The sequence below is a fragment of the Talpa occidentalis genome, unplaced genomic scaffold (assembly GCF_014898055.3).
Source record: "Talpa occidentalis isolate TD23 unplaced genomic scaffold, MPIMG_talOcc4v2.1 talOcc4.16, whole genome shotgun sequence".
NCBI classification, from domain to species: domain Eukaryota; kingdom Metazoa; phylum Chordata; class Mammalia; order Eulipotyphla; family Talpidae; genus Talpa; species Talpa occidentalis.
This window is the reverse complement of record NW_023601653.1, coordinates 72437388-72458684: the sequence shown is the minus strand read 5'-3', so window position 1 is coordinate 72458684 and position 21297 is coordinate 72437388. Positions and strand designations below refer to the sequence as shown.

Here is a 21297-nt window from a genome sequence, read left to right as displayed (position 1 = left end):
AGTCTCCCCGTGTCTCTACCTGTCCGCTTACACCTTACTCCTTGACACCAGAACCTCCCCGCTCACCGGCTGCAGCCCTCTCAGCATGAGGGTGGCCATGCCCACGCAGTGTGGGAACGCAGGGGTGTCCTCACTCAGAGCCCGAAGCCTGGCCCTTCTCATCTGACTCCAGATGGCTTTTCTAGCTCGCTCCCCGGCCCCCCAATACCATGGTGACGGACATCCTGCCCGCCCCGGGGCCTGCTGTGAAGGTCTGGTGTCTGGGCCAGCTTCCCCTCCCTCCTGCCCCTCTCCGCTCCCCAGAGTCCCGTGCATCTTTCAAGGCCCCCCAGGATCTCTGCTTCTTTGAGGAAGCCCAGGGGGTGGGGGGACCCTGAAGCCAGAGTGGCTGTGCCTTGCTAGGGCTCAGCTCAGCTGCCCTTGGCTTGCATCACGGAAGGCGGCAGCTCTGGTGTTCCAGCCTGGCTTTCCTGCGTGCACTTGTCACCCCGCCTAGAGTGTGAGAACCCCAGAACCAGGGCCCAGTGGCTCTGGCATGGTGTCTTTTGCTGGAGGCACACAGTCCTGGGTCTCAAGGCTTTCCTCGAGTCAGGGTGCCTGCCCTAACTTCCTCCCAGCCCAGCCTGGCCCCGCGGGCTCTGTGGACCGCACAGGACAGCGCTTGTCCTTCCCCCTGGCAGGCCCATACCACAGTCACCCCCGAGGGCTTGGATGCAAGGGTCTCATCCCATGCTGCTGTGCAGTGGCCTGTCGGGCAAATCATGGCTTCTCTCCTGCGAACCATTTTCCACCATGCCCTGTGCCCACTTGCTCAGCCTGGCTCCTGTTTGCCACATGACCGGCAGGGGAACACCAAGACTGGGTGTCCACTATGTGGGAAGTGCTTAGCATGGACCGGGGCTCGCAGGGACCCTGCACTGAGGGCTCTTCTGGTGGATGTGGCGCCTGACTGACTTCACACACTCTTTGGGGCCTCAGAGCTGGTAGGCACTCGCCCGACTGCTTCTGGGTTGACACCGCTCCTCGACTTAGATGCCCTTTTGGGGAGCCTGCTGACAGCCACTCTCTCCCTTGCTCCGTCCCCTGTTTGATTCTGGAGCACCCCACCCACCCATCCACCTTCTTACCCTACTCTCCCCGCCCGGCAGCTGGGCTTCCCGCTTTGTGATTGGGGGTCCCTTTCCTGGAAACTGAGTGGGGTTCAGGCTGGCCTCCTTGGTGTGGGCTGGGCTCCCTTCCCTGCGCCTCTCCTCCTCCCCTCCCTGAGAAGGGCTAAGACGGTTCCCAGGCTGGTCCAGGCTGCAGGAAAAGGGCTGTGGGATGAAAGGTGATATATAAATGTAAGGCGATGATTATTTATTTGACAGGGACAGCTGCCTGCGGTAAAGAATGTAATCTAGTAATCCTTTTGTGAAAATCGGATCCCAGACCCAGCATGCTGCCTGAAACAGCAGAGGCCTTGTCCCTCCCTGCTCCCCCATGTCTCTCACCGCCCCCCACACCCCACACACTTCCAGGCACGCCTGCAGCCCTGTGCCTGTGCGCCCCGTGGCGTGTAGCGTGGGGCATGCACCCACACCCACACCTTTTTCTTCTGCCTTTTTGGGTGTTTGTCAATGTCTTCCTCTAACTTAACCGTAATGCAACTATCTAAACCAGTGAATGCCGGTGTAATGTTATTAGCTAAGCTATAGTGTTTATTCAGAATTTTCCCCCTGAAGTCCTTTTTCTATCCCAAGATCCCACATCGCATTGACTCATCATGTCTCTCTAGGAGCCTCTAATTTGACATGCCTACATGTGACCTTGACTTCACGGCCTGGACCGCACCACAGAGAGCTAATCAGTCACTTGTGGAATGCCCCTCACTTTGGGTTTGCCCACTGTTTTCTCTCTTTTTTTCTTTAATATTTATTTTTATTTATACAAGACCTGGGGTACAGGCAGAGTCGCGGGAGGATGAGAGGATTCACCAGAGACAGAGTAGGGAGAAGGACAAGCAGAAGGACCAAAGGCACTCTGTGGGGAGCAGCGGGCAAGACAGGAGGGGTCTGCCTCGCCATGCGGAATTCTCCCTGGCCGGCCGGGAATTGAACCGGTGCTGCGGAGGCTGAGGACAGCTTCACGGCGCAGTGCTCAACCCGCTGCGCCACTGGGGAGGCCCTGCCCATTGTTTTCTCTGGACCAGAGTGAGATTATGCATGTTGGGTGGGAATCTGCAGGCGTGATGCTGTGTCCTCAGTGCCCCGTGTCGCGTGTACACAAGTCAGTGGTCTTATTACTGTGATGTTGACCGTGACCTCTTATAGGAGGTGATAGCAGCCCCAGGTATCTATCTTCTCTATAAAGTTACTGCTTTTCTCTTGGTAGTTAATAAATATCTCATGCGGAGACAGTTTGAGACTATACACATATCCTGTTTTTCTTAAACTGGTTACTGGCTAATTTTAGTATCCAAGTGGTGCTTGCCTGCAGGAGTTGTTACTATTTTGCTATTTGCCTGAAGGTGATTTTTCTCTCTTTCATTTCTTCTACTTTTACTAATTGGAATTTTTCTGGAAGGAAGAACCGACCCTTCTTCCGCATTTATTTACTCATTTAGTTATTTTTATCAGGGATTCATGAGTATTTTATAAAATAGACAATAAATTTCACAATAGAACACACAACAAATACTTTATTCTGTGGGGGTAGTTGGAATTCAGTGCTTATTTGCTGTTGTGTATATCGCTGCACCTTTGACATAGGGAGTTCTTTTGGGTGTGCTTCTTGTCCTTTGGTCAGAGCCTCATCTTTCTGGGGAGCACTTCCTTACTTTCTGGGACTGCAGGGTACTCACTCAAGACTCATGCTGTATTTTTTTCTGCCCTAGCCCTGGAGTCAGTCCCTTTTTTTTTTTTTTAAGATTTGTTTACTTATGCATACAAGAGCTGGGGTACAGGCTAGAGGTGTGGGCGCTAAGAAGATTCACCAGAGACAGTGGGGAACAGAACAGGCGGATTGACTGGAGTGCACTGCTGAGGGGACCAGCGGGCGAGTCAGGAGAGGTCTGCTGTGCCATGTGGGTTGCTCCCTGGCGGGCCGGGGGATTGAACTCCTGAAGCAGTGGTTGTGGACAGCTTCATAGGTTGCACCTTAACCCTTTGCACCACCAGGGAGGCCCAGGAATCAGTCCCTTCTGTAAGGGGCTGTGGGTCTGTTGCCGAAGAAGGGCAGTTAGAAACCAAGACCTAGTGCTCAGTGTGTTCATTGCTGATGGGACGGCATTGCTTTTAGTCCACAGGGACCAGAGCTGGGACACACACACACACACACACACACACACACACCACACCCACACCCCTGCATCTATTTATTATCCGCGTTTCTATTTTTAAAACAATAAATTTGTACTGATTTTTAATTGCTTTTTTATTTGGAGGTTTGAGGCTGGAAAGAACCTAGGGAAATCATATCCAAATTCTTGCAGAAGACAGAGTCACTGAGAGGTTGGGATTCTGGTTGTGGTGACCTGGCCAGTCAGAGGGGGTTGAGGGCTTATTTCTTTGGATACCTGGGGTGATGTCTCCCACTTTGGCAGGCATCTCTGACTCCAAGGGCATCTTTTGGTAGGAGGTGATGTCCTGGGTTGAATAGTATCTTTCCCAAAATTCATGTCCATATGGAGCCTGTGACTGCCACCTTATTTGGAAATAGAGCCTGCAGATACAATCAGTTTAAGATAGGTTACAGGGTGTTAGGGTCAGCCCTAATCTGATGATGACATCCTTATAAGAAGAGTGAAACTTGGACACAGAAGCAATTCTGGAGAACACTGTGACAGTGGAGACAGGCTAGAGTGACACTGCTGTGAGCCAAGGCCTGCTGGCAACCACTGCAAATGGAAGGAGTCAGGAAGGGTCCTCGTCGCCGTCAGAGGATGGCTGCTGACATCTTGATCTCCACTTCCAGCTTCCCGAACTGGGGCCAGTAAACTTCTGCTGTTCACATGGCAATTAATTGTGACAGTCCCAGGAAGCTCACACAGGGGTTGCGTCCATCCTCTGCACCAGACACCTCAGAGGATCCTGCTTGCACTTTGGGTACTGGGGTGTACCCTTGAGGGAAAAGCAGGGTTTCATTGTTAACCACAGTCAGGACATCCTAAAGTGAAGTTTGCTCTTGCGCAAAATTAAGACCCAAAGATCTTGGAATTTGAACAATATCCAGGGATGATAAATGTCCCTTTCCTCTGTTCCCCCAAGCCTTTGTTACAAGGACAACCCAATCATCCAGTTGTGTTTCTTAGCACTTAATTTGACTTCAAGTCGGTTTGTCTTCTGTTGCTTCCTTGTGTAGTTCAAGGTCACCTCCTAGAAGATGCTCCTCCTTGTTCTCACATACAAAATTCATACTGAAGATTTCTTTCCTCTCCCCGCCCCTAACCATGAGCACAGAGCCCATTAGCAGCCCCAGCATCCTTGGAAGGTGGGTGTGTTCACGCTTTCCTGTGCTCAGCACCCACAATCTCACATTTGTTCTGGACTCTTGAGACCCCACCCAGACTTGAGCACCAGCTCAAGGCTCTTCCCCATCCTGTCTCCCCTAACTGTGGGTCCACAGCACCCTGCCCTTGTCCTTCTTTTGGTAGCACTTTCCTTTGGGGAGGTGCCTTTTCACATGAGGTGCCTTTTCACTGGTGTGAGTGAGGGGTCCTGCATGCACCTAGGAGGTGTCCCGCTGAGCTTTGTGACAGATTTTCTCCTTTCTTACACCAAGGAACCCTTTCTCAACACATCATTCTGAATTTGGGACTAAAGATTTCCAACTACTTTTGGGGACACTGAGTCCCAGAAGAGGTGCACATACCATCACCCTACATCCCCAAAGCACATGCAAGCAAGGTCAGGAAGGGAAGGCACCAGGTGTCCTTCACTTCCCATTGATCTTCTATGCCAAGATCATCCTGTTCTGCTCTTTCCTCATGTTTCTGTCCAGATGGCTGGGGGAAGGCATGGCTGGCATCAGCCAAGGTGATGTATGACCACCTGGGGCTCAGAGCAGAGAGGGTTGGGACCGTTAGGGGTGTCAGGCTGGGAAATCGGAAATTAAAGCCCTGAAGCCGTGGCCAGCAAACCTCCCTCCGGCGCAGTGTTCTGAAATCACCTGTGGTGGGTTTCATCACCACGGGCACAGGGGAAAGACAGCTCTTGGCAGGCTGGAGAGACAGATGGGCTGCATGCCCCAGACCTGGGCCTGCAAGTGAGCTGCAGGGTGCTCGGGGGTTGGCGCTGAGCTCACCATTACCAAGCTTCTGTGGGCACTGTCATGAGCAACTTCCTCCAGCTTGAAATTGTGCCTCAGGCCAGCCAGTTCCTCCCGATGTCTCAGTCTTCTCATCTGTAAAATGGGTAGATTTGACCTAGTAATTTTTGAGGCCTCTCTCAGCCCTGACAGCCTAGATTGATGGCCTGTGGCCACAGGAGCACACGATGGGCTGTGGGTGATGGCGGAGGGGTGGATGCAGACGGTCATGGGGAAGAAGGGCATCTCAGGGCCCTCAGGCTGCAGAGCTGCTGCTGAAGTCAGGAAGACCTGGAAATAGTGGTCTCTAAAGTACAGGGAAGAGGACTTCTCTTTCTCCTTAGTCCCTTGACATTCTGATTGTTATTCCATCTACCCATCTTTCTTCCCTATAGTATTTGTTGAGCACCTACTATATGCTGGATGCTGTAGTAGTGCTAGGAGCACAGCTGTGAACAAGGTGAGGCCATGGTTTTCATGGTGTTGAGGAAGACAGGTGTTAGACGAACAACAATGCAAATAATAATTACTTAGACTTGGCATGATGTCTGACACCCAGGCTCCACCCCCTTCCTTGATTTGACTTTCGCTTCCCCTCACTGCACCCCCCCCCCCACCACCACTTGATCTTCTCTAATGCTTTGCCTCTCTGGCCTTGCCTCTTCAGTACAGGCAGAACTTCCCGAAATTCCAGGTTCTCTTAGGCCAAAACCTCAAAGAGCCCTAACCCTCAGCCTTTGTGCTGAATTTGGAAGATTCTCTGGGGCAGCCGTGCCTGCTCTTCCTCCATCTATTGTTGGTAGATCCCATGGTGCACCAGGGGGTCATTGGAGTCAGACTTTTCTGGGATTATATTCAGGCTGGAACACTGACTAGCTTGCACAAGCCACTTCCTCCGCTGAGCTTTAGTTCCTCATCTTGGGGCATTTTGAGGGGGTTTCAGATGGGAAAATGCAAGTGAGATGTGCCTTGAATGTAGTAGGTGCTAGACCTGGCTTTCTCTCCTTCCTTAACGTTTGCCTGGATTTGCAGGCAGATGTTTGTGATTCTGGGATGCAAGTAGAGGAGCTTTGGCTCTCTGCAGATCATCCTGCTGCTGAAGCCCTGCAGGCACAGAGTTACTGCTGGGCAGCCAGAGAGTGCAGGGCTACCTGCTGTGGGCCCAGGTTCAGACCTTGAACGAGGAAAGGCCAGGAGTACCAGGGGCTGGAGAGAATGACAAGCGTCCCATGCATTCCAAAAATGAAGCATGGTGTGACAGCTGCCTGCTGCTGGGTGTTGGGCCCTGGAGACCCTCGCTGGCTGCAGGAGCCGAGTTGGTAGAGCCTGCATCCTGGTGTCTCAGTGATGTCTCCACCCAAGAAATGGGAAATGCACCTCCAGGGTCAATCTGAGCCATCTGGGGCCTGTTCTGCCCCCGGAGAGAGAGCACCTTCTAGACCAGCGCAGCCACAATGGAGCTAGTGTATTCTGTGCTGTCCAGTATAGGAGTCACGAGTTATGTGTGACTTTAAGCATGTGAAATGTGGCCAGTGCACCTGAGGAACTGAATTTAAACTTTTATTTAGTTTTAATTAATTAAAATTTAAGTTTACATGGCCACATCCTGCTTGTGGCTGCCATGTTGGACAGTCCTGCTCCACCGTGATTTTAGTGTGAGATGTGTCATAGTGTAGTTTGTTCTCAGTAAGAAACTACTGGATTGTGTGCATGATTGTGTATTTGTGGGGGAGCCTGTTTGGTGGGCAGGTTCTTGGGCTGGCGCTTGGGCATCTGATCTGGATGCCCTTGGAAATTGAGTATATTTGGCATCTGGATAGGGGACTGGAAGGGGAGAGTCTCCAGTTTCTCACTGATCTGGAAGATACTGAGGAGCCGGGGAAGGTGTTTTGAGCGACGGTCCTCTTTAGAGGAAAGGGCTGAAGAAGGCACAGCCCAGAGTTTTTGGCCAGAAGACTGAGTTGATTTGATTGGCGCTGGGGGAGGCCTGCGAGGTTGTTTGGGGTAGCCCACTCACCACAAGTGAGGACGCCAAGGTCCAGCTTGCACGGGGAACTTACCATGGACCAGAATTGGTGCCTGTACTTCTCAGGCCTACCCCAGAGAGTAGATAACAGCCTCTCCATTTTTGTAGATAAGGAAACCAGAAATCCAAGTCAGGAAGTTTTTTAGTGGAACCAAGATTGATTCCAATTCTGTCAAGAGTCAAGCTTATTCATCACACAACTCATGTCCATGGACAGTGCGGCCAGCAGTCCACAATCAGGTCATTGCATTGCCCCTGACACACTGGACTAGGGGCAGGACCCACTGTGGGGTGGCCAGAGGTGTGGGGCCTCAGGTCCCCTCTGGGTGGAGGGGGTGGGATGTTTGCAGGGAGCATGGCCCGTGGTTGTGCAGGGCTGCCTGTTCCAGGACCTGGAACTCGGGACCACAATACTGAGGTCCCGCAATTTGTGGAATCCAGAGCCACCTGCTGGCCTGATGACCAGCAGGGGCAGGGAGCAAGGTCAGAGGGGAGCTAAGGCTCACATTCCGCTCCTGAAAGAGAAGTGCAGCCCCGAGACCTGTCTCCTCCTTCCTTTCCAGCTCTTTCCTCTCCAGCTCCGGCTGGGATTCAGCCCAGGTGGGGGAAGGGCCCTCCCTCCGTCCAGCTGTTGTCCACCCCCCTTGCTTCTGCAGCTGTCCTGGCTCCATCAATCTCGTCCAAGGCTTGGTGGAAGGAGGGAAGAGGGGGCCTCTCAGGCGTGTCTGGCTGAGGTAACTTTGGCTCCTGCCTCTAAGAGGTGTCTCCAGTTGCCAGGGGTGGGGGGTAGAGGGGACTGAAGACATTGTCTGCTGCCTGGCTCCTGGGTAAATTGTGGGGTGTGGGTGGCCCAGTTCTCACCCTTTCCACATCAGTGCCTTTAAGCTGGCCTTTTTCTTTTTCTTTTTTTTTTCTTCTTTAATTGAAAAGAATTAAGAATCATGAAATTCCTTATCTCCATGTGGGACTCAGAGCATTCCTGCCTCTCCTTCTTTGCTTGGCAGTTCGTAGCTTTGCTGCAACTTTCATGAATGAACAAGTGACCTCTCGCCATCCCCAGGATAGGGAGAGGATCACAGGCCTGAGAGGAAGATGATAGGTCTCCATTTCTTCTGGCCCAATGGTTTGACATTGGGAACAGCCTATGTGGGGGGTGAGGCTGGAGGCATGTGAGCCATCAAAGAACACATGTGTTTCGTCCTCCAAGTTGGGGCAGGAGCTCGAGAGATCTTCGTCCTGCACCAGCACTGTGTGCAGCCAGATGTGTATCTGGCTTTGTTCTCTCTCTTCTTTAAAATCTAAGCTTAGTCCTTGAATGCGCTAATACTCTGCATCCTTCAGGAGCTAAAGGGAGAGGTGGAAAGAGGAAATCGTACTCTTTCTTGAGCAGACTTCGGTTTATCAATCTACAGAATGGGGAGAAGCATTGCTACCCTGTTTCAATCCTGCAGGTAATGGCTTCATGGCATAAAAAGTTGATTTGAACATTTTGGGGAAAAAAGCTCTGGGAGAGAGTCCTATATTTTATTTTATTTCTCAGCTTCATCCCATCCCATTGCAGGACTGAATGGGTGTTAGCCAAGTAATGTTCATCAGTGATTCCAGACTTGGCTTTAAGTCAAAGACTCTGGGAACTTTTTAATAATTCAGACTCCTGGGCCCCCAGCCCAGACCTTCTGAGTCTGGAACTCTGGGTGTAGGCAGGAATCTGCATTCTGAAGGTGTTCCAGATTTTAGTGTACCATTAGGTTGGGGAAGGCCCAGCTCTTCTACCTTGGAGGAGAAATCTGGTGAAATAGGTATTTACGAGTGCTTCTCAAGCTCTCCTGAGTTTAAGGAACTTCCTTCATGTGACTGTTGGAACACCGGCTCATGGGTGTGGGGATCGTGGCTGCCGTGTGCCAGACCCCCTGGGCAGAGGCATGCAAGCAGAATTAGATGGCGTGTTCTTCCCTCAGGGAGCGCACAGTCTGAAGGGGAGACACAAGCACACCATCAATCATAATAAATTGTGAAAGGTGGGGTGTTGGAGATACTTGCTGGGGGTCACGACCTTTGGCTAGGGGGTCAGAGAACCATGTCAAGGCCTGTCTTAGTCTGTTTCAGTCCTGCTGCCACATTGGGCCTTCTTATTCTTTCTTTGTGTGTTTGAACAGGAAGAGACTTTTGTCAACACTGCAGGCCCTCCTTATTCTTACGCAGGGGATAGCTGATGCCGGGAGGGACTAAGAGACTTGGTAGGCTACCCAGTGAACTAGGATTTGTTGTGTCTAAGGGGGCTGGACAGGACTGGTGAGGGCTTGCTTTTAGAAAACTGAATCACTAATGCATCACACCCAAGTGGAGTGTGGTCTACCTGGTGCACAGATGTGGCGTGAGCCTGCACTCAGCCACTGTCAAGGGTGACTTTCCTAAGCACCCAGATCTGGCATATCAGGATAATATATCCACTTCGCTGCAGATTCTTGGCATTAGAGAAATCATATACTCGGTCCATGCTAGCTGCACAATAAATGTGAATTTCTCTTCTCAACCATTTTATTTATTTTAAGTGAGTACAGTATTTTTTAGCCTCAGTTTTCCAAACCCTGCATCTAGCTGGGATTGCCTTAAGTGAATTTCCACTTGGGGGTGATTTCAGGGTGCCAAGTCTCAGTGCTTCAGGAGAATATACACTGCCTCTCCACCCTGTGCCTGGCCTGGGGGAGTCCAGCTGTTCCCCTTGCCTGTTAGCTCAGTACCCTCTGAACAGCCCCATGCAGATCGCTGGAGCACTCAGAACACCCTGTTTCTTAGCAGGTTTCCTCCATCCAGCCTTTGTCCTTCCGCTCGACATTAAACACTGTCAACATATTTTCCCAATGAAGTTCTTCCTCCCCCTGCTCAGTCCCAGGTCTCCAGCCAGCTTCTCCAGCCAGGGACACAATCGGATTGCAATTGCTCGCACTTCCTGGAGATCCGGTCCCTGAAGAGCTCTAAAAGTCCAGGAGTGTTGCTGGCGCCCTTTCCCTCGGCTTCGCTGAGGCCTGCGGCACACGCTCACACGCCTGCAGAGCGCTGGGCGCGCGCATGCGCGGCCCCGGCTGGAGGCCCTCAGATTGCATTACCGATGTCACTTGTTTCTGGCTGCCAATTTGAATTTCTTAAACGGATTTGCTGATTACAGGCTCTGGAGGGCTCCCCCGCGCTGTATGTAATTGGGCACGGAGCCCTTGTGGGGTGGATTTGGGTAATGGCTGCACTGCATTCCTGCCATTCTTTTCTCACAGGAAAAGAGCCTGGAAATAACCCGGCGCAGGGGATTGCTTAGGGCGGCCTGCCACAGGCCCTCGCCTTTGGTGGATCTTGGCCTTGTCCAGCCCCTCTCCACCACAGCCCCTGCAGGCAGATGCTTCCAGCTGGGCTGGCACTGGGCTTGCAGATGCCCCTCAGTAGGTTTAAGGCCCTGACCAGCTGGGCAGTCCTCTCCCCACCCATGCTTGTGGGGACCTCCTCTGCAAACCCCAGACACTGAACAGAACAGGACGGCAATGAATGAACTGTCTCTCCCTCCCTCTTCCTTTCCTTCCCACCTTCCTATCAGTTTTGTTTCTTTTTTTTTTAAATGAAACCAGTCCTTGGAATTGAAAAGTAAAAGCCCAACAATTGAGTGTAAGTGAATTTCCTTGTAAATGGGATGCTGTGCTGGATTTGGGGTGTGATTGGGCCACGTGGCACAGACAATTCTCACTAGAGGTTTTTTCCTTCTCTAGCTCCTGGTCCTCTTGGGAATTCATAGCAGGAAATCTCTCTCTGGGGAGTCTGATCAGACTGGAGAATGTATGTAAGAAAGTTCCACTTCTGTTTTTCAAGGCACCAGCTCTCTGTCACAATTTACACCAGGCAGCTGCCACCTACCTCACAGCCACCAGCACCTGGCCACCTGGAGGCCCTTGCAGGCTCAGGTTACACGCAGGGCCTGCAGACCCAGCTCCTCCCTCACCTGCCTGGGCTCTGCCTTGGGGTCTGGCCTGATGTCAGGGTGGAGTTCCTTCTTTTAGGAATTGTTTTGAGGTCCTCTTGTGCCCTGACACCTTGGCAAACAGCTTCATCGCTAGACCTGGTTCCTAAGTCTCCAGCAGTGGACATGATGAATATAGATTGGAAAAAAGAATGGATGAGAAAAAGGAATGCTGGCGAGGTTGCTTCAGCACAGAGGCCCCCAATGCCTCCTGCTTCCCTCAGAAGACAGGGGCTCTGAAACCAATGCACAATTAAGGATGCTGCAGAGGGCCACATGGGCATGAAGGGCAGTGGGGGTGCGTGTTTAGTGAGGAGTCTGGACTCCTTTCATAGAGTGTGTGTGTGGGGGGGTGTGGGGGTGGGGGTGCTGCAGGGTGAGTCTTCTTTGAAGCCCCAGCTTTGCCTACTGATTTGTGACAAGACCTTTCCTTGAGCCTTACCTCCATGGGACACCCAAAGACCCCGAGTAAAGGAAAGATTTTCTGTTTATCCCTCATCATGATCTGGTTTTGGATTGTGCTAGCTTATTTTAGGATCAGGGGCAGGCTGGACATTTAAAAGATATTTATGGTATAAATAATGCTGTACATACAAGAACACTACAAATCAAGGGATCAGATTGCTGGGGCGGGGGGTGGGGGCGGCGACGCCTTTCAAACCTGCGGTGACCACAAATCAACCTTCCATTTCCTGTGATGCCTTCAGCCTGTATTTACTTATAAACATAATTTTTATCTGCTTATACTGTCAACTCTTGCATTCTATTTGCTTTATTTAATATTCTATCAGAAGTCACATAATCATCACAATTAGACTTTTAAATGTCTACATGGTAATCACTGAGTATCAATTTTCCCATTGTTGAACATTTATTTTGCTCACTTTTATTATTAGCTAGATAATCAGAGCATTACATCAATATACATTGATGCATTATATAAATATTACGTGAGAGTGTGTGTGTGTGTGTTTGCACTCACGCATGTTTGTCTTCCTAGCTCTTTTGGCTTCCTTCTTTCTCCCAGTTTTGTCTTATTTTCTTAGGATGATTTAAGAAGCCAGGCATTCTTTCCTGCAGTAATGGGAGATCTCATTCTGGGCTGTTAAATACCAGCCGGAAGTCAGCTGCCTGAGAGCAGCAACAGGATTTAACTGAGAGCTTCGTCTAGTCTGTCCTTACCCTTGGAAGTGAGAGAGGTAGCAGAGTCCTGGTTTTAGGCTGGTCACTCCACAGTTTGTCTCTGGCCCTGAAGCTTCCTGGCCTGGATACATAGATTTTGACTATGTATATTTAATTCATTTAGTAATTCGTAAATCCCCTTCTCCCTCCATCTGATCCCTTCCAAAGCAAGAGACACACTTCTAGCCTGAAACTCAGAGATCTGATAGCCTGAAATGACCCACGCTTACCCATTCAATTACATTCAACCAAACTTTATGCAGATCTGCAAACTCAGATGAGTGAAATGGGCCGGGCAGGTGGGATCTGGGGCAAATGCAGACCATGTGCCCCTCGGAGAACATACCTGCTGTTTTGGTTCCACATCACCTGAGAGCCTGGTGTTGACAGAGCTCCCAGTTTTTTAAAGGAAGATTGAACTCCTGATATCTGGGTTAAATCTCCTGACTTCATTTTTGCCAACTAATTAAAAAAATCAATTAGCTCAGACCAAAGAAAACATATCTGTGTTTTAGGGTGCCAGTTTCTGACTCCTACTGTAGGTTTTCTGGGTAAGTTGTCATGCTGGACACTTTGATGGGAACATAAAGCTGTAAGATTAATAAAAATCGGGCCTCCCCTGGTGGTGCAGCGGTTGAGCACTGGGCTGCAAAGTTGCCTGCAGCCTCTGCAGCACCAGTTCGATCCCCGGCTACCAGCGAGGGTCCCACATGGTGCGCAGACCTCTCCTGCCGTGCCCACTGCTCCCCTCAGCAGTGTACTTCGTCCGGCTGCCTGTTCTGCTCCCCGCTCTGGCTCTGGTGAATTCTCTCACCCTCCCGCGCTTCTGACTGTACCCAGTGCTTGTATAAATAAATAAATAAATAAATCTTTAAAAAAAAGATTAATAAAAATCGTGGGGCAAGGGAGTGACTTGACACAGACTCACACCATGAAGCGTGACAGGGTGGGTGACAGGAGTGAGAGGGAGGACAAGCTGCTCTGGAAAGCCCTGCAGGGAAGTCCCTTGTGTCCTGAGGGCTTAGGAAGGCACCCAGAGGAGGCCGTTCCTGCGCTTGGGAGCAGCCGAGGCCGTGCGGTGTACCTGTGCTCTGTAGCCCTTCCAGGCAGTGGCTAAATGGAGTGTGTCTGTCTGGAGCAAGAGATCCGTCTTCATTTCCTAGTTCGTCTGGCAAGGCTTGAGAGGAGGGGGCCTGGCGCAGAGTGGGCACCTGGGTAGTTGGGTGAGGTGGGTGCTGAGTTGCCTCCTCGTCCTTCCCGTCTGTGTAAAGAGGAAATTATCCCCTGGAGCAGTTAGAAAGCATTTATTGGAGGCGCCCTGGAGGCAGAATTACCAGGGGCCCCCACTTTCCGCTCCCTTCTGAGAGCTGTAGAGAAGATAAAGGGGTCTGTCTGAGGGGCTTTGAACTCCTCGGGAAGAAGAGGCCCTGCAGACATCGGCCTCGCTCCTCACTTTCCCCAGATGACAGCCCTGCTGGGAGAGCCTGGTGATACTTAAGAAATATGACTTGCTAGGGAAATAAACACCCTGTGTTATTTATTATTTACTAAAAAAACAAAGCTTTCCTCAGCTGGGAGGATTCAGATCACTGACAATGTCAGGTCCAATTTTCCTCCATTAATAACAGCCCGGTACCCTTCCCAGCTTGTGGCAGGAGCAACAAGACGTCTGACTGGGTGTACTTTGGGGGGGGGGGCTACTGAGGGGAAGGGACAAGCTGTCCAAGAATCAGAGGATGGTGAGTGCCTGGCTGTGAACAACAGAAAAGAGCTAACTGCTCAGCGCCGCACCCTGTGCCAGAGACCCTATCTACATCCTGTTCTAAGAAGCCCCTGCAGGACTGGGGAGAGTCGGGGGAGGCCTAATAGACACGTCCACTATCTCTTGGCAGGCCAACCTCTCGGAGTTTGGAATCAAGGAGAGACTTTGGGCTTTGCTTTTGAGAGTTGAACCAAGAGCAGCCCGGAATGACAGAGGCCCAGCAGTGGTGGGAAAGATGGGAGGACAGGCTGGGCCTGTTGGTCGGATTTTCTGGAGGAGCTGGGCCAGGCAAGGATCCCACTGAGGTGAGGCCTGCCTGCCTTTGGGTCACCACAAGTGTGGTGACCTTGAGTGACTACAGTATTGATAAGGACAGCGCCCTGGCAGCACTGAGTGAGAATTCTCCCTGTTGAGCCTCATGGCAAGCAGGTGAGGGAGGGTAGAGCAGGTTTTATCTTTTCCATGTAATGCACATATACGTGTGGGGCAGTTTAAGAATGAGGGTTTGGAAGCTAGACAAGTCTGGGCTAAAGCATCGCCTCTGATCTTGACTAGCCTGATGGACCTCCAGGCCCCAGTTTCTCCATCTGTAAAATGGGGAGATAAAATAGTCCTTGACACTTAGTAGATGGTGAATAATTCATAGGAGCTGCTATTAGTGCAGACTGAGAAACTGAGAACCTAGAGGTTAAGTGTCTTGCTTGAGATCGCCAAGCTGCAAGGGAAACAGCCACGTCTTGTGCCATGTCCCCTGGCTCCCACACTGTGTGCCCCTGGGCCCTCCCATCCCCTCCCCATCAGGTGGGTGCTTGGAGACATTGGCAGCCCTGCTGCCTCGCAGGGTGTATTTATGCCTGGATTGTGAGTTGTGAGCTGTGTCCCTGCCTTAGATATGATTATAGGGTGCTGACAGAGTAGCGTACCCTGATACAAACGATGAGCAAAAATGTACCAGGGCTTTTGTTCACCAGGAGACTCCATTGTGTCTCTCTCTTCTTCCTTACCCCTCCCTTTATCTCTTTAAAAAAAAAAAAAAAGAAGTGGAGAAGATGAAGGGCTGTCAGCACTGGATCACAACATGGGCTCCAGGAGTTGGCGGCTTTTCAGTGCCTGCTGAGAGTTCCCCCTCTTGTCTTTCTTAACTTCTTGCTTCCCTAAGTCTAATTAAGAAAATCCGAGAGTACCCCCAGAAGCGGGGGTTTTCCCTCTTTGTCGCCACCCTCCCGGGCCCCAGGGTGCCTGCACAGGAACTATTGAGGCAGCAGCCCAGTCCCTTAGCTGGCTTTGGGTGGAGCTTCCTTGCTCCAGCATCTTCAGGTGATCTTCTGTTCCTGCTCCAGAACTTTCAGTGGCTCCCTGGGACTTATTTCAAGTCTGTGTTGCTAAGAGCAGCAAGCCAGGCTTCCTAGAATCTGATCTCAGCCTACCTTGGCTTTGTTAGACCACTGCTCCTTGTATAAAGCATATGCTCACGCTGCACCGGCCAGGTTGCTATTTCCCAAACAGAAATTACCTGCCTTTGGGCACATGGCTCCTTTTGCTTGGAAAGCCCTTACCCTGGTGGAATTAGTCCCACTCTTCAAGGATTAGCTGAAGTGCCAAATCTTCTGTAAACCACATCTTGTTCCGGAACGTGCTCCTATTTTGCCTGGCACACAACAGATATGGAATTAATGTAGAATTTGCTCATGGGCTCTCTGCTTGTCACTGTGCCGGTCTCTTCCAGGGCCTCCTCAGAGCTTTTCTGTCTCTCTCCCCCACTCCCGCTTTTTTTCTGTAAGCCATGGAGTGTATTTACTCCTTAATTGCACATGATCTAAGTTCTTAGGCATTTTTCTTTATAAATTTACAGTTCTGTTACTTTTTCCATCATTGTCTGTTTCATTTTCTGAGCCTCTGGGGCTAAGGCGGCAGGAGGTATAGTAGAAATAGCACTACCCTTGGACTAGGAACTGTAGGTTCTGCTAGCTCTGCCTCTGACCAACTGTGATTATGGGCAAGTAGCTTTCCTTCTGTGGACCTCGTGCCCTATTTGTAAAATAAGTGTTGAACTAGTAAATCTCTAGGATTTGTAGATGGGATTTTAAACTCAATTGTCTTGAGATGCCATTCACATACCATAAAATTTTCCCACTGTTCTTGGACTGAATTGTGACCCCCTCTTTCCCTAAATTCATAGATTGAAGAACTTAATCCCTTATACCTTCGGAAACAGGGTCTCTAGAGAGGTAATTGAGGACATTGGGATAGACTCTAATCCAATGTGACTGATGTTCCTTTTTTTTTTTTTTTTTTTAAAGATTTATTTATGCATACAAGAGCTGGGATACAGGCCAGAGGCGTGGGGGTTGACAGGATTCACCAGAGACAGAGTGGGGTACAGAACAGGCAGATTGACCGAAATACACTGAAGGGAGCAGTGGGCGAGGCGGGAGAGGCCTGCTGCGCCATGTGGGTTGCTCCCTGGCAGGCCAGGGATTGAACTCATGCTGCAGAGGCCACGGACTGCCTCACATTGTGGTGCCCAACCCCTTGTGCCACCAGGGAGGCCCGTGACTGGTGTTCTTTAAGAAGAGGAGATTAGACATGCAGACAAAGGACCATGTGAGGACACATCTACAAGCCAAGGAGAGAGGCCTCCAAATGAAACCCATCCTGCCAACACCTTGATCTTGAGTTCCTAGCTCTAGAGTCATGAGAAAATAAATTTCTGTTGTTTAAGCCTTCCAATCTCTGGTACTTCAGCATGGTCACCTAGCTAACGATGCACCCGCTTTGGTGTGCTCATACACTTGCACAGCCGTCACTCCAACCAATTTTTTGAGTATCTCATCATCCCTAAAGAAACCCATACCAATTAACAGTTGTTTCTCATTTCTTCCCAGCCCTCACTCCAATTCCAGCCCTGGGCAACACCCATCGATATTTTTTTTTCCCATGGACTTGTGTATTCTGGGCATTTCTTAGGTATCATACAACATGGGGTCTTCGAAGACTGGGTTCTTTTGCTTCGCATACTGTGTTCAAGGGTCATCCATGTTGTAGCATAGACTAGTATTTCATTCATTTTTTTTTTTTTTTGCTAAATGTATTTTATTGTATGGATGTATACATTTTGTTTGTTCATTTATCACTTGGTGGACATTTGGGTTGTTTTAAATTTTGCCTATTATGAATAATGTTGCAACGAACATTTGTGTGAAAGGTTTGGTGTGGACATGTTATTTCTATTGGTTATATATTTAGGAGAGGAATTGTCAGGTCATATGGTAATTCTGTTAACTTTTTGAGGAACCACTTAACTATTTTCCAAAGTGGCTGTTCCATTTTACATTTCCACTGGCACTGTCAAGAGGATTAAATTTCTCACACCCTTGCCAATACTTATTGTTTGCTTTTTTGGTAACCATTCTAGTGGGTATGAAATGGTATCTCACTGTAGTTTTAATTTGCATTTCTTTGATGGTTGATAATGTTGAGCATCTGTTCATGTATTATTTGCCTTTTGTCTATCTTCTTTGGAGAAATATCTATTAATATGCTCTTCCTATCTTTAAATTGAGTTATCTTTTAATTATTGAGTTCTAAGAGGTCTTTATATATTCGGTATATAACCCCCTCATCAGATATATGATCTGCAAATATTTTCTCATGTTCTTTGCATTTTTTCATTTTATTTTGCATCATAAAAATTTTCATTTTAATGAAGTCCAACTTATTTAATGTTTATTATTTACAATTTTGGTGTCAAATCTAAGAAACCATGACAAAGATTTACTCCTACGTTTTCTTCTAATAGTTCTATAGTTTCAGCTTTTATGTTTAGGTCCATGGTCCATTTTGAATTAAGTCTTGTGTATGGTGTGAAGTAAGGGTCAAAGTTCATTTTGTGTGTGTGAATGTCCAGTGACCTTTTTTGAAATGAATGGACTGTGGACAGTAACTTGAAGCAGCCCACAACCTGAGAAGGAAGAATAGGAAACAACTAGTGTGGATCCTGGCTTGGGGGAAATGTTCTTGCTTTTCTTTTCCTCCTTCAGCAGCACCAATACACAGCTCCAAAGCCCTGGCCTGACAGTTTTTGTGTTGAGTCTTTGTAATTCTATTCTTGTTTAACTTGTTCTTCACATCTTCTAGAATGGTGTTGTGTGCACCTGGATGCTAAATAATTGATTCTGGTGATGGTGAGGGTCAGAACAAGAGGATGTGGGTTTTCATCATAGTAAGGAGCCCTGGCTCATGGCACCCAATTCTCCCATCTGGGGAGGTATTTGAGGGCCCCACAGTCCAGTTGATGGGGTCCTTGATTAGACTGGGGAGATGATAGTGACAACCCAGACCAGAAGTGATGGATGTTTCGAGAAAAAAGGAAAAAGGGCATTTTCAAATTTTTGACTCCTTTAATCCAGCTCTGCTTTCATGAGAGGAGTACCATTTTCTTTCATCTCAGTACTTTTTCAGCAGAGTGAATCGGTCCCCCAGGTGGATTTAAGGGAAGTTAGTGAGACAAGTTACAGTTATACCAGGCTCTAGAGTACATGTCCCCCTTCTCTCCCTAAGTCTCTTGGGCCAAGGCTCAAAGCAGCATCTTCCCTGCCATGAGGGCCAAGGCAGACATCAGCGCACTGGGAAACCCGCTGGGTGGAGTACCAGTGGACAGGCAGAGGAGACCTCAGTGGACACAGGCCTCCTTCTTGCTCCCACTGTTGACAGTATGGGAAGGAAGGGTCTCACTAGTCACTGGTGCATCTCTCTTTCTTCTCTAGGCATCCTCATCCTTGGTCCCTGGCTCCAGTCAGTGCAGACCATTCCCCTGCCTGTATGTTCTATTCACTTCTACATCTTTTTTTTTTTTTTAAGATTTATTTATTTGTGCATACAAGAGCTGGGGTACAGGCCAGAGATGTGGGGGGTGAGAGGATTCACCAGAGACAGAGCGGGGAACAGAACAGGCATATCAACTGAAGTACACCGCTGAGGGTGGCAGTGGGCGAGTCAGGAGAGGTCTGCTGCGCCATGTAGGTTTCTCCCTGGCCAGCCAGGGATCAAACTTGTGCTGCGGAGGCTGCAAATTGCTTCATAGTGCAGTGCTTAACCCCTTGCGCCACCAGGGAGGCCCTCTACACCTCTTAAACTTAGAAGCTGCCTGGCACTAAATACTCTTCAAATGAGTGGACGAATCAATGCTTTCTCACCTTGAGCTCACGTTGTTTCTTTCACCTCATTCCCCATCACCCTTTTTTTTAATTTTTTTTTTAAAGATTTATTTATTTATACAAGCACTGGGTACAGTCAGAAGCGCGGGAGAGTGAGAAAATTCACCAAAGCCAGAGCAGGGAGCAGAGCAGGCAGAAGGACCGAAGTACACTGCTGAGGGGAGCAGCGGGCGGCAGGAGAGGTCTGTGCGCCTTGAGGGACCCTCCTCCGGTGGCCGGGGAGCAGCCGGGCATCGAACCAGTGCCGCAGAGGCTGCGGGCAGCTTCGCAACCCAGCGCTCAACCGCTGCACCACTGGGGAGGCCCCCCATCACCCTTTGTCTTCCAGAGCCTGTCAACTATTCAAGGTCCAGCTTAAATACCCTGTCCAGAAGGTCTTGCCCCCAGAATTGAATATGACAATCTTTTCTCTTTTTAATCTTCATTGTATTTCTACCTCTGTTTCGTCAGTCTCTACCTTCTGTCCTGTAGTACATGCTTTTGTCTCACCCTGCAGTGCATGGGATAGGTACTGTGTTTTCTCACTTTATGTCTTACTGCACTTCCCTCCTTCCCTCCACTGCAGATATGGCCACCCAACAAAGTTTGCTTAATTGCAGTTCCTCGGTGACAGATTGCTGGTGTTGGGCTCTGCCCCCTATCCTCCCTCCACACCCCCCTCCTCTTCCCACCCCAGATTAGGGCTTTGCTTACAGCTTTTTGCTGCCCAGAGGATTTTCCTGGGCTTCACATCCTGGAGTAGGAAGTATTGGCAAGAGACAGATGTCTGTGTGTGGCGTTCCCTAGCCATTGTATGTAATTTACATATCTCTGTGTAGCGAGCATCAAGGCAACCGCATTACTAAGGTATTATACTTGACTCCTGGCAGGAAGAATTGGAGCAGATAACACATCAGTGGTAATCCCTTGCTCTGCCCAGGAGGATACAAAAAAAATCTCTGGTGTGAGTTGCTGTCTGTGGATGTTAGCGACTAACCTACTATTCGTTAATGTCATAGTTGGGTTTCTCCCTCTAACTGATCAGGCAGCTCATCTCCTTTCTCTTCTCTCTGCAGGCACTCCCCACCCCCACAGTCCTGACCTGGATGGTGGTACCCAGTGTGGGTGGGTTAGAGGAGGGAGGGACCCCTAGAATGCCAGGCTGCGGAGGGCCTCCCTTTAGCACAGAGGGTCGGCGGCTCAGGTGCTTGGTGGGTACCTAACGAGAGCATCGCAGAGAGAGGAAGTGATGGCAGCCCCTGTGCTTATATGGAACTTTCCATTTACAAACGCACTTTCATATGGATTTTCACTTTTGAGTCTCAGAAATCTTGGGAGATGTTTTTACCTCTATTTTCAGACACAAGATCTTCAGAGCAGAACGTAAGGTGGCTTGTTTCTGGTTAGTAGTAGGGATAGGAGGGAGGGAGTTCATGCTGGGAGAATTTTGGTCAGGAAGCCACACTGTACCTCACACACTTGGTCCTTTGATACATGTTTGTCCTATAAATAAATAGTGCACACTCAGTAAGTAGTAGTTGATTTGAAAGCAGACTTTTCTGGATTTTGTCCCCAACTCACTGTGGTTTCTTTCACTCTGGACTCAGTTTCTTTTCTTCCCCATGGGGCTTGTCACTCTCTGACCCTTCACTTGCCCCAGCTTGGAGAATGATACCCAGAGACTTCTGGATAGGGCAGGGAAGTAGGTTCACCCTGGAGTCAGTGTGGCTTAATGGCAGGATGATAACAGCAGAATTCTTCTCTTTTGTTTGAGGTAGCCATTGCTAATGGGTCTTGACAGTATTTTCCTCCACACCCGACTTAGTCCTTCTCAATATAGACTCCATGT

General features: G+C 49.5%; 1 protein-coding gene across 2 annotated transcripts in view; it reads left to right on the top strand.

Moving 5' to 3' along the window:
• TSPAN9 (tetraspanin 9) overlaps nucleotides 1–21297 on the top strand; it is a 184955-nt gene that overhangs the window by 52599 nt on the left and 111059 nt on the right. The window contains exon 3 of one of the 2 annotated variants that reach the window (XM_054696519.1): nucleotides 11062–11128. The exons of the other annotated variant lie outside the window; for it this stretch is intronic. The gene's annotated coding sequence lies outside the window, so the exon portion shown is untranslated. The remainder of the gene's footprint in view (nucleotides 1–11061; nucleotides 11129–21297) is intronic. 2 annotated transcript variants of the gene reach the window in all.